General features: G+C 34.6%; 1 protein-coding gene across 21 annotated transcripts in view; it reads right to left on the reverse strand.

Moving 5' to 3' along the window:
- LOC141452377 (neuroligin-4, X-linked-like) overlaps positions 1 to 10,808 on the reverse strand; it is a 673,353-nt gene that overhangs the window by 212,127 nt on the left and 450,418 nt on the right. Inside the window, exons 5-6 of one of the 21 annotated variants that reach the window (XM_074124442.1) lie at positions 10,533 to 10,756; positions 8,711 to 8,873 (exon numbers count right to left, since the gene is read on the reverse strand). The exons of 18 other annotated variants lie outside the window; for them this stretch is intronic. The gene's annotated coding sequence lies outside the window, so the exon portion shown is untranslated. The remainder of the gene's footprint in view (positions 1 to 8,710; positions 8,874 to 10,532; positions 10,757 to 10,808) is intronic. 2 more of the 21 variants (XM_074124447.1, XM_074124444.1) reach the window with 2 other exon arrangements.

The raw sequence follows: 10,808 nt of genomic DNA on the forward strand, positions 1-10,808 counted from the left end.
TTCGGTTACAATCGAAAAAAGTGATAAAACACCTATTCTACACCTATAAATTATGGTTTCCGATAACTTTTTTTTTTTTTTTTTTTTTTTTTTTAAATTTATTTGCTATTCACAATCTACAAAGAATAAAATTTGTAATAAGTGAATGCGATAAAAGAAGTCTTCCTGACTGGATCAACTTGAGGAGAGAAGCTGCCCACCGGCAACACTCTCGCTGGAGTTTCTTACATTACTGGAGATTGTCACGAGGCCAACAGCGTTTCAATCGTCGTGGAGGACGATCTGGAATCGTTGTGGAGGCGAGATTTAGAACAAGAGGATTGGTACAGAATGGAAGAGAGTCAAAGAATTTTTTATACATAGATTTAGATTCGTCAGTTATGTATGAGATTTTGAGATCGTTATGGAGGGTAGAGTTGGACACATAAAATGGAGAATTCGTAATCTGTCGGAGAATTTTTGATTGGAAGGACTGTATTCTTTGTGAATTGGAATGTTTGGTTGAACCCCACAGCTCAAGTCCGTAAGTCCAGATCGGTTTAAGTACACTGTTGTATATTAGTCGTTTATGTTCCAGTGGTAGTTTGGATTGTCTGCCAATTAGTCGTAACAGTAATTTGTTTCGTCGGTTGAGTTCTAGTCTTTTCAGTTTAGTGTGCGGATTCCACGTTAGTCTTTTGTCGATGTACATCCCAAGGTAGCGAACTAAATTAGCAGAAGGAAGAGGAATTGAGTTAAAATTTAAAGTGGGACAAGAATTACGACGCAGAGTAAAAGTTATCTGTTCGCACTTTTGAGTATTGAATTTGACTCTCCACTTTTTTGACTCTCCAGGGTTCAAGTTTGTTTAGATGATACTGTAGATGAGAGGAGGCTGTAGTGGCGTCTGAGTTAGAAGAGAGAATAGCAGTATCGTCAGCGTAAGTGCAGAGCAGTGTGTTTGAGTCAGTTGGTAGGTCAGATGTGTACACAGTATAGAGAAGCGGTCCGAGAATACTTCCAGAGAGTAGTCGGAAGAGGCAGATCCACAACTTATCTTAAAGAAGCGGTCGGTAAGAAATGATAGTATAATCAAGTAATAAGTTGATGGAAGAGCACTCTTTAACTTCCACAATAGTCCTGGGTGCCAGACTCGATCAAAGGCCTGAGCCACGTCGAGAAAGGCCCCACAGCAATATTAATCCTCCTCTCTGGAGCGGAAACAATGGCGTCTACTACTCTGTGACAAGAATTTCCAAGTTAAGGGAAAGTATGTTGTCCTGAGAACTGAGTTGTAGATGTAGGTTAGGAAAACGATTGCTTTTTTTGGAAGATTGCGAAGAATTTGTGCTGTTATCAAGTCGTATCCTGGAGATTTTTTGTACGGTAGGGATTTTATTAGATGTTTAACGTCAGACGGAGTGAATGGTTTTGGTGGTAACGAGAGTGGGAGAGGGATGTCTAGGTTTGCTATGACGTCAGTGCTGTGTGACTCGTCTTGAATATCTGGGTGAGGAATGAATACGTTAGTTAAGTAGTTCTTAAATTCCGTCGCTGTTTCATTGTCGGTAACTGTCCAAGATCCGTCGTTTCGTCTAAGAGGAGAGGAGACAAATTTATATCTGAGAAGACGTCCGATAACTTAAAATAATTTATTTTACAATAGAAGCTCTCGGTACCTAAAAATACCCTCTAAGCCATTTAGCGCTCACGATAAAAATCCGGAATCATCGACAAATCAACAATTAAATCATTCCAAGAAAACAGACCTAAAAATAGGACCATTGATGCCTAAAAAAGGAAATTCCATATTTTAGAATAGAAGCTCTCGGGACCTTTTTCTTGTTTCTTGCTGTTTATAGACATTTTTTCTTCGTAATGAATTCATCCTTTGCATTAGCACAAAAGAAAATACTTCATGTAAGACGTAATAAAAACCCAAAATTTTCAGGTCAGAAAAACTCTTTTTGATTTAAACCATACAATTCAGTACTTTTAGTACTAGGAAAACGAAAAAACAAACTTAATTGTCAAGAGGATCTAGATTTCACTATAGCGAATCTAAAAAACAAAATACTTTCGCATCAACTCCGATACAACCAGGTTACACAGTTACTAGTTACTGTACAAAGAATGATGGTTGTTCACGAAACTTGATGGAAAATTTTAAGCTTATTGATTAAGTATAAATCTGCCGGAAGTTGAAGAAAGGGACAGGAATACAGGCAATGATGTCCTTTGAGTCTCATTTTGTAAGCGGATTCAATTGGAAGCAACTAACAACGCTGAAATCAGCGTTTTTGTGTGAGAATGTCATTATGATTCTACTTAGGTTAGTACCTTTCAGGGTGGAAAATTATTTTTCTTAAAGCATTTCAATTCTATTAGGTTATTTCATTCAATATCATGCAGCAATAGGTTATTAAAAGTACTGAGCATCTAGATATCCTTTCAACATATAGGCTAATACGCTTTTAGTAGCTTAAAGAACAGCAGTTAAAGTAGATATAAATGACACAAATAAAACTGTTTGCCCGTTAGCTAGGCACATTTGGCCATTTATGAATAAAAATGTTTTTTACTATTGTTTGTAAGCACCAATGTGAGTTATAAAAAAAGATTGCACAAGTAAAATAAATCCTTTTACTTTCTTTCTCATCGAGTAGTTCGATAAAAAAAAAGATAAGTTGATGAGATATGGGACCGAGGGCTAAAACACCTGGCCTGAAGAAGCTTTCATAAGGATAGCACTCAGGGATGGACAAATGAAGCGGTAATGAGCGCAGCAGTCGCTATCCATTCCAAGAAAAAAATAACCTTCTTAAGCAGTTTACTGCGAAATAAACCACAAAGTCTTCGCAAAATTAAATTTAAAATAGACGTTCATTATTTTCATTTAATCTAGAAGTCACACAGTTTAAGGTTCGAACATTTATACCAATAATAACACTGTTAGGCTTTAATGACCCTGACAGATCTCGACAATAATAATTTCATTGCACTTAAATAATAAAATGATACAAATTGTTAGATGTTGAATAAAGTAGGAGCAGAAAAGTTGAAATGGAATAGCAAAAGTACATTGTAAAGGTCACTAAAGTAAGCACAATGCAACTGAAAGAGGAATATATGTAGATGGTACATCAACGAGAAAAATAGAGAAAAGACAGTGAAAAAGAGGGTCTAGAATAAAGAAAAAGAAATGAATCCAGCCGAAGTGAATTGAAAGGGAACTCAACTGAAGAAGTGGTCTAATAAAAAACCAAAAGAACATGAAGTAAAAGGGGACGACAGTAATTAAGAATAATCCTTTCCATGGCAAATGAAAAGCTTACAGTTTTTCTTACAATGTGTGTTCTAACGGTAAAAACTTTAGGGAGGAGATTTCTAATGATTTCAACGTTGAAATTCTACAATACAGTAAAAACAATATAGCAACTATTAATACAATGACCTCACATAAAACTGAATAGTTTATTACAGCTCAATATGAAGAATGCTGCAAGTTAGGTTGCAGTTTAGTTAGAGGAACAGCGCGAAATTAATATTTAACGTAGTGATATTAAATTTGTGAAGAATAGAATGCTGGCGGCAGGGGATAAAGCAGAGGCCGGGTAAGCATCCTGCAGCGTTGCTTTCTTAGTGGGTCGAGACTTTCTTCGTGCCTGCTACGAGATATTGTATCAGGGCCAGTCGCTTATTAGGCTGTACTGCTTTATGTTCATACCCCTAAGTTCAACAGCCAATAATTAAACCATTTTCAACGATGTTATTAATGAAATTACTTGTACATAACACTAAAAATTTTACGGCATATTTTGTTACTTAACGGTCAGCCATAGCCATTACGAACTTTTGGATATGGCACAAGAAATACATAAAAAATACATTATGGAACACGTACCATAATCTTTCAAGTTTCTTACGCTATGTTTTCATTTCAACGAAAGAAATTTCAACTAGATTGACAAGAGTGATAGGGCTGCTCATCGAGGAGCGGGCGCTTCCTAGCGGCAACCTCGCGTACTCACTGTTCTACTTGATTTCTTTAATCTTAAATTTTATTTTACAACGCATTGACGAATATAATAACAATTCTGCAGATATAATAATTATCTTTTTTTATGATGTTCTCGATTCTAATAGAAATGTAATAAATTGATGACCTTCACAAAATAATTCTTCCTATATTCCTTAAATTTTACCCACTAAATTTACTCTGCAACATAGTTTTGTTAAAATATAGAAATTCTTAAATTTTAAATGAGAAAACAAATAATAAATATATATATTTTTTTTCTTATCAAGAGAAGGAGCCGAAAATAGATAACTTTATAATTGGGAACATCACCGGATAAAATCCAGAAATTACAGATTTCACCTAGCATTATCTGATATTATCAATTCTAAAGAAATAAAATTCTCATAGAAGAGATTGAAAGAGCCTTTTACTAGGGAAATTGAACCATTCTAGTTAAGTAAATATTTAATCAATCGCACTGATCAGTACTCGGTGAGAATCGTAAGTGTAGGCATGCGATGAGTAGCAAATCAAAAAAGAAAGCATTGCGGGCGTCAGTGATTAACTGTACTTAGAACAATTGATATAACGTTCATAAAGAAATTATTGCCGTGACTTATTATTAAGTACTGCAATTGACACCATACAAGAAGGACTCATAAGTAAAGTTGAAATTTCTACAACTGATTAATCTGACGATGTATGAATGTCCGTAAATGGCCAGAAATACAATAAAAATGCGTGTTAGGACGGATAAAATCAAAGATAATATCCTGCAAAGCAGACCACAATTTAAAGATTTGTGTACGAAAAATCTGGCGTTAACTTCCTATTAATATGATTTAAGCAATTAAATTTTCTCAAAAGATAGTTATGTTACAGTTGATTTCAATATTGTACTTGTTCACTATAACCGTAACCTAAATGTTTACAAAATTCTTTTTAATAAACAAATTCACATTTTTAATTCATTCCGAGCGCTCAAAGGAAAAGTGCCCGATATACTTCTAAAATTTCCAACCCTCATCCCTTTGATGTGAGAAGAACCCTCTCTTGAAGTATAGCACTCGTGCCATGTGGCTGCTCAGGTGGGTGACACATTTCCAATACGTGTGCCACGTCTCCGTCAACCTTTCTCCACATCAAGGGCACATTTCAACTACTTGCAACAATAAGAAAGCATCCAAGTGTCACACGTTTACTTATATATAAAGCCTTTCATACGTTATTCTCCTATTATGAAAAATAAATTGTAATATTAATAACAAATTAATAATCCAGATAACTAATTTCATGTATAGGGCGGTAGACTGTGTCTGAATTTCGCAATTAAATTAGCTACTGTTTCATTAATAAAGCTAGCATAGAAAATTGAATCAAACTGAAAGTGGGGTTACCCTACATATTGTCATCGAATTACCTCTTTGTAAATTACCTTAACTTCTATTCAGATAACTTTTTTTCAGTGACATTATCTTTACGAGCATTCTCTATTTGTGCAGATTAATCTAATTCTTATTTAGAATTTTGCAGTTTCTTTCGATAAACATTAAAAAAAAAAGCTTTTGTTTTTGAAAGAAATTGGAAAATATTATTTAGAAGATACGATAGCGTTCAACTGTGGGATGTATCGTAGTATATTTTAAAATACGAGGTTAACCAACATTTTCGCTCAGAAAAAATACTGCTTTCGTTTATATCGACCTTCCTTTGATACCGATTAGGTCAAAAATGTTCATTTTTTTCTTCATAATTCGAAAAAATTTTGGTGGGAAAACCTGGTTTTTCCGGCTTACCAATTTTCTAAAGTCAACTGCTAAGGAGTCTTTTATGTATTACGAGGCCTGTATAATGTTTCATGAATATTTATATTTTTCTAGTTGCATTAATAACTCCGATTTATTTTATTTTATAACAAAAATCATCTCCATTATTAAATAGTAAAAAGATCTAGTCTAAAGAACTGTTCTGTATATATCAGTTAGCACATGGTTTGAAATCATTGGTAATAGGAGGTAATAGGGTCTGTCTAAATGGGATGCTTCTATCCACTTCATTGGAACTGCTACCGACATAGATGTATCAATGGTCACTTATCTGTCACGATAAAAGCTTTACTCAGTTTCACAGCATTCATTCCACTAACAGAGCTCAGTGGTTTGCCGACATTCCAAAAATGTTAATTTAGAGACCTCTTATAGCCAGATAGTTGGGTATTTGTTCTCTTAACGAGCTACTCTGAGGCACTCAATTGGTTCATTAAAGGCCATCCGATGGTTAAACCTTAAGGAGACCACCGTTCATTATTGCATTCCACCCAATTTGTGAAATATGAGAATATATTAATTAATAGCTCTTCACTTGTGATATCTCTAATCAAGACTACTACGAGTAGAAGTGGGCTAATTTTTGAAGACTGTTGTTACTCTTGTAGGTAATCCCAGATCCGGTTATGGATTCTGATTATTGGCCCATTACTTTGCTAAAAAAAAAGGATCTCCAGTTCTATGCATCAATTCGATGCTAAGTAAGTTGTGGCATTTCCTACAAACTAAGCACATTCATTCATTCTTTGTACAAGCGCTGACTCATGAAGGAGCTTTAACAGCTCTTTTAGGTCGCAGTGGATTTAGTTTTCTTTGGCTACACCTAAAGAGCCAAGGTTATTGATCCAGAAATGTCAATATAAGACAAGAAAATACATAATTTGTGGAAAAAGCACAATAAGTTTAAAGAATTTGTTCATTTGTTTGTTTTTTATTAACTACTCAGTGTTTACTTTTACAAAAAAAAACTTTCTTGTGTAAAAAACACTGCTTAAAAGAAATAAAGATCCTATGGGGCCAATAGAAAAAAAAAGAGTTCCATTAGTAGGTGCAAAACGGCTAGCCTATTTCACCAAGTTTACTATCTGCGACTGGTGCTCTGCGAATAATATTCTGCTGAAACTACTTCACTTTTTATTTTCTATTAACACTTTACTGTCACTTACTTCTAGGGTACTAAATTTGTAACGGTTAGTTTGAATGACAATTAGGGCTATATAAGTTTTCGAATTCGGAAGTGTTTTGAAGCCCTGGAGATTTAGGCCGAACCGTATTATAAGTAATTTTATGCTCTGTATACTTTCACCGTTTCAATTAAATAAACATCACTTGCAAGGGGTCGCAATTATTGCCTAGCCAACTTAGCCACTATTCATGCTCTTGACGTACCTTTAATATCTCACCGTAATACGAGCAACATTTTCACTGAACCACGACTAACATTAAAAAAGTAATAGACAGACAACTCTTTACTTTCCACGGTAGGTGTGAGGTTAGAAACGAGGCCCGCAACGCTAAGATGTATAGTTGGTTAGTGGGTTCGATTCCCGGTCTAGGCCTTGGATTTTATTAAATGGTAAATAAGAGAATTTATTAGTAAAATATGTTTGTAGTCACTTCTGTCCACGTCACCTAATTTGGAAGATGGACGTAAAACCCACCAGAAAAAAATAGGCATTACTTTACCTTCTTCACACATGGCGTTGAGCACTTAAAGGCATTTAAATTATTTGAATAAACTCCTAACACGATGGGAGTATAAATTATTAGGCCGCAGTGGATTTGGTTTTAAAGCCATTGATTTTCAATCTAACCTAGAAACTTTAATTGTACAATTGTTACGTTCGGTTATCATAAGCATTTCTTGTTTTTACCACTTAAGTTATACTAACTATACTAATTAAATGCGCATCAACTTCTAAGATTTTTTCAGTGCACTGCTGGCCTACAGACAATAATCTATAGGCCAGTCTACCTCCTCGTTACCCTAAATTCTGGATAGGAAGAACATCTTTAACATCAGACAGCTTTTCTTACCACCTACTTGAATTGTGGATTTCTCCACTTCGGTACCGAACCAGATATTAGCGAGTTTTTTTGATTTAATGAACAGCCCAAAAAGTTAATACAGGGTTCGACTAGGATTGTTAGCGAGATGCTGTGGGGTCTCTCAACGACTTCTTTTAGGCATCTGGAGGATTGTACTTCTTTTTTTTTTTATTAATCACTAGTGCGGTCAAATAAAAAAGTGAGTTCAGGTAATCATGGAGTGCATTTTCCTTAATTTGCCTAGTATATTTACTATTTACTAAGACAATCTGTGAACAAAACTCATGTCATCCAGAACTCCTCAACTCGAAGTGGCTTTAACATCTGTGCACCAAGAACGCTAAGGGTCCCTTTGGGTTACTGGGGACCCAAAACTCCTATAACCACCTTTTTTTCAGTATAGCAATTAAAGTCAATAACTATCGTGTTTAGCCCCAGACAGACGGTGGAGAAATTAACTACACCCTTTATGAATGGTGGGGTTGTTAAGAGTGATTGGGGCTCAGAACTTTTGATCAGACCAAAATTCTGAGGAGGCGCTTACAATTTTCCATTCAACATTATTTACAGACTTATTTCAATGCGTAAATCGTAATGGTCCAAATCCGGTCTAGAGTAGGCTATTGTTATGATTTCTTTGGGGCAGCTTTAAGGAACTAAAGCGGCTTTAGTTAGCTTAACTAAGTCTTAAATAAAGCCCATACAAAGGTTTCCAATAAATCTATTATTATGTCAGTATTATTACGTCAGTCTATATTATTATATCAGTGTGGATGGAATTCTGTAATCTTGAAAGATACTCCATCTAGAAGAAGGATACACTAAACTCAAATACCTGGCCTTTCTCCTTGATCCTCCTCCTTGACTAGAGAGAAAGAAATAACTACAGGAAACATAATCAAGTTTAAGGGTCCCCTTGGTTCTGACGGCGACTCTAAAGGAAGGGAAGACGTCTCATAATAAAGATTACATCAGTTGAATAAAGTACTCACGAAGGCCTAAAATTAACAAAACAAAAAGTATTATACAATAAATACTCTTGAACAGACAGAAATTAACTATAAATGCAAATTACTGGAGTCCTGACTACAATTTAACAAATTTTTCATCTGTCAGAACATTTTCAGTTCCTGTAAATACATATATATTTCTCTTATAACATTTCATAAAATGCGACTTTCAATTTTTCAGAACGTTACCAATTTTAGTTTATAAAGAAGTTGCGCACTTTTTTACTGAAAAAAATCCAACTGAATTTTTTCAAAACAACCTAATGTGACAATAAATTGTTACGTTTTGTGATTTGGATTCATACCGTAAAAAAAAAACTTTTATTTTTAATGAAAAAATATCCAAAAAGAAGAAAATTAAAAGAGAGGGAAATCAAAAATACTACAAGATTTATTTTTCCTACAATTCCAAATAAACGTAGATTTAGTACATTATTAATGTTAATGCTCTCTCTCACTCACTCGTGGGTATATACGAATAAAATGCAAGTCGATATTTTTGGGCTTTGTTTTTCTGTCAAAAGAGTTGAGTCATTCACTCTATTAAGTTGCAACTGCAACTCTATTAAGTTTGGTATAGGTTTTGTCTTTCCTAACTTCTGTTAATAGAGTGTGGTTTCGGCAACACGAGCTGGTTGTGTCTATCTCTTGCTGGTCCAGCCAAGAAAAAGGCAGGTCAAGCATTGTTTGTACCAACAAGCACTTATACCCCCTCCAAAAGACTTGTGCGTCAGGAAGAATTGGTGCGGTGTAACCATGCAGCTAATCCGTTCCCTACTATATTATTATTGGGCATTAAAGGAACTCTGATACTCTTTCATCCAACTTATGGGGTATTTTACGCTTAAAAGACATTTTTCAGACATTCGTTCTCAGAAAGAAGTTGGTTTTGTTTTTTTCTTCATAATATCAAGTGAGACGAGATGATTGGTTTAGAAAATTTACTTTACTCTTAAATGTAGGATCTTAAACTAAGTATAAGAGAAGTTTACCACTAGAGATTTGAACTAAAAGAAAATGCTTTTTCGAAGGCTCAGTGATAATGGCGCAAATAGAATACTCTTGGCAAACACTCGTGACATTTGTCGCCTCTGATTTCAGTTTCTTTTAGATGATTTATCCTTTTCGGCCATTTTATCCATTTGTCTAGAGTTTTCTTTATTCACTATCTTTACTTTCAGTTACCCGCTTTACTTTTTCTAAGTATAATTAAAATAAAAGTTTTGCGGGCGAGTCAAATTTTCAAAATGGCTCTTTCTTTAGAACTGTTCATTTTCAACAAACATTTTCCCAGGTACAACACTGTACACATACTAATTACATTTAGGATTTTAGCATTTATTTGAAACATTTTTTCATTAAATTTTAATTACGATGGCTTCCAAGCGACGATTTAAGAAAAGCTCCTAATGTGCTATTTTAAAGATTTTCCTGGAAGTACGTTATTAAGTTTAAATTAATAGATTCAACAAAACGTCCCCATCTTCAAAGAACTCAACCTCTTCAGTCAAAAACTCCTCCGCTCTCTATCGTTAATTCATTTTATATTTCAAATCTAACCATTCAGACAGAGTTAGAAATTCTGTTTGTAAGTCAGGTTACCCAAAATAGTTTTAAAAACTTTCATCAGAATGAAAAGTCTCATACCAATTCTTCCGTTTTTTCCTTCGTAACATTCCAGTTAACATTCCAATTCTTCGTAACTCCCAGGCGATTAAAATGACGTTGGCCTCACGATTATCTCTCTTCTAAAGAGAATAGTTAATCCTAGAGATGAATTAGGGGTGTTACCCCTGGGTAACTTCTCCTCTCAGTTAGTGAGTGTGCAGTAGTGTCATTTATTTTAATTGTTATTAATAGCGCTGGTTTAACTAAAAAAAAAAAAAAAATCCGAGTGAAAAATTTATAACCAAAATTCTAAGA

The sequence above is a fragment of the Rhodnius prolixus genome, unplaced genomic scaffold (genome assembly GCF_049639745.1).
Source record: "Rhodnius prolixus isolate KJV_2025 unplaced genomic scaffold, Rpr scaffold_3, whole genome shotgun sequence".
Taxonomy (NCBI): Eukaryota; Metazoa; Arthropoda; class Insecta; order Hemiptera; family Reduviidae; genus Rhodnius; species Rhodnius prolixus.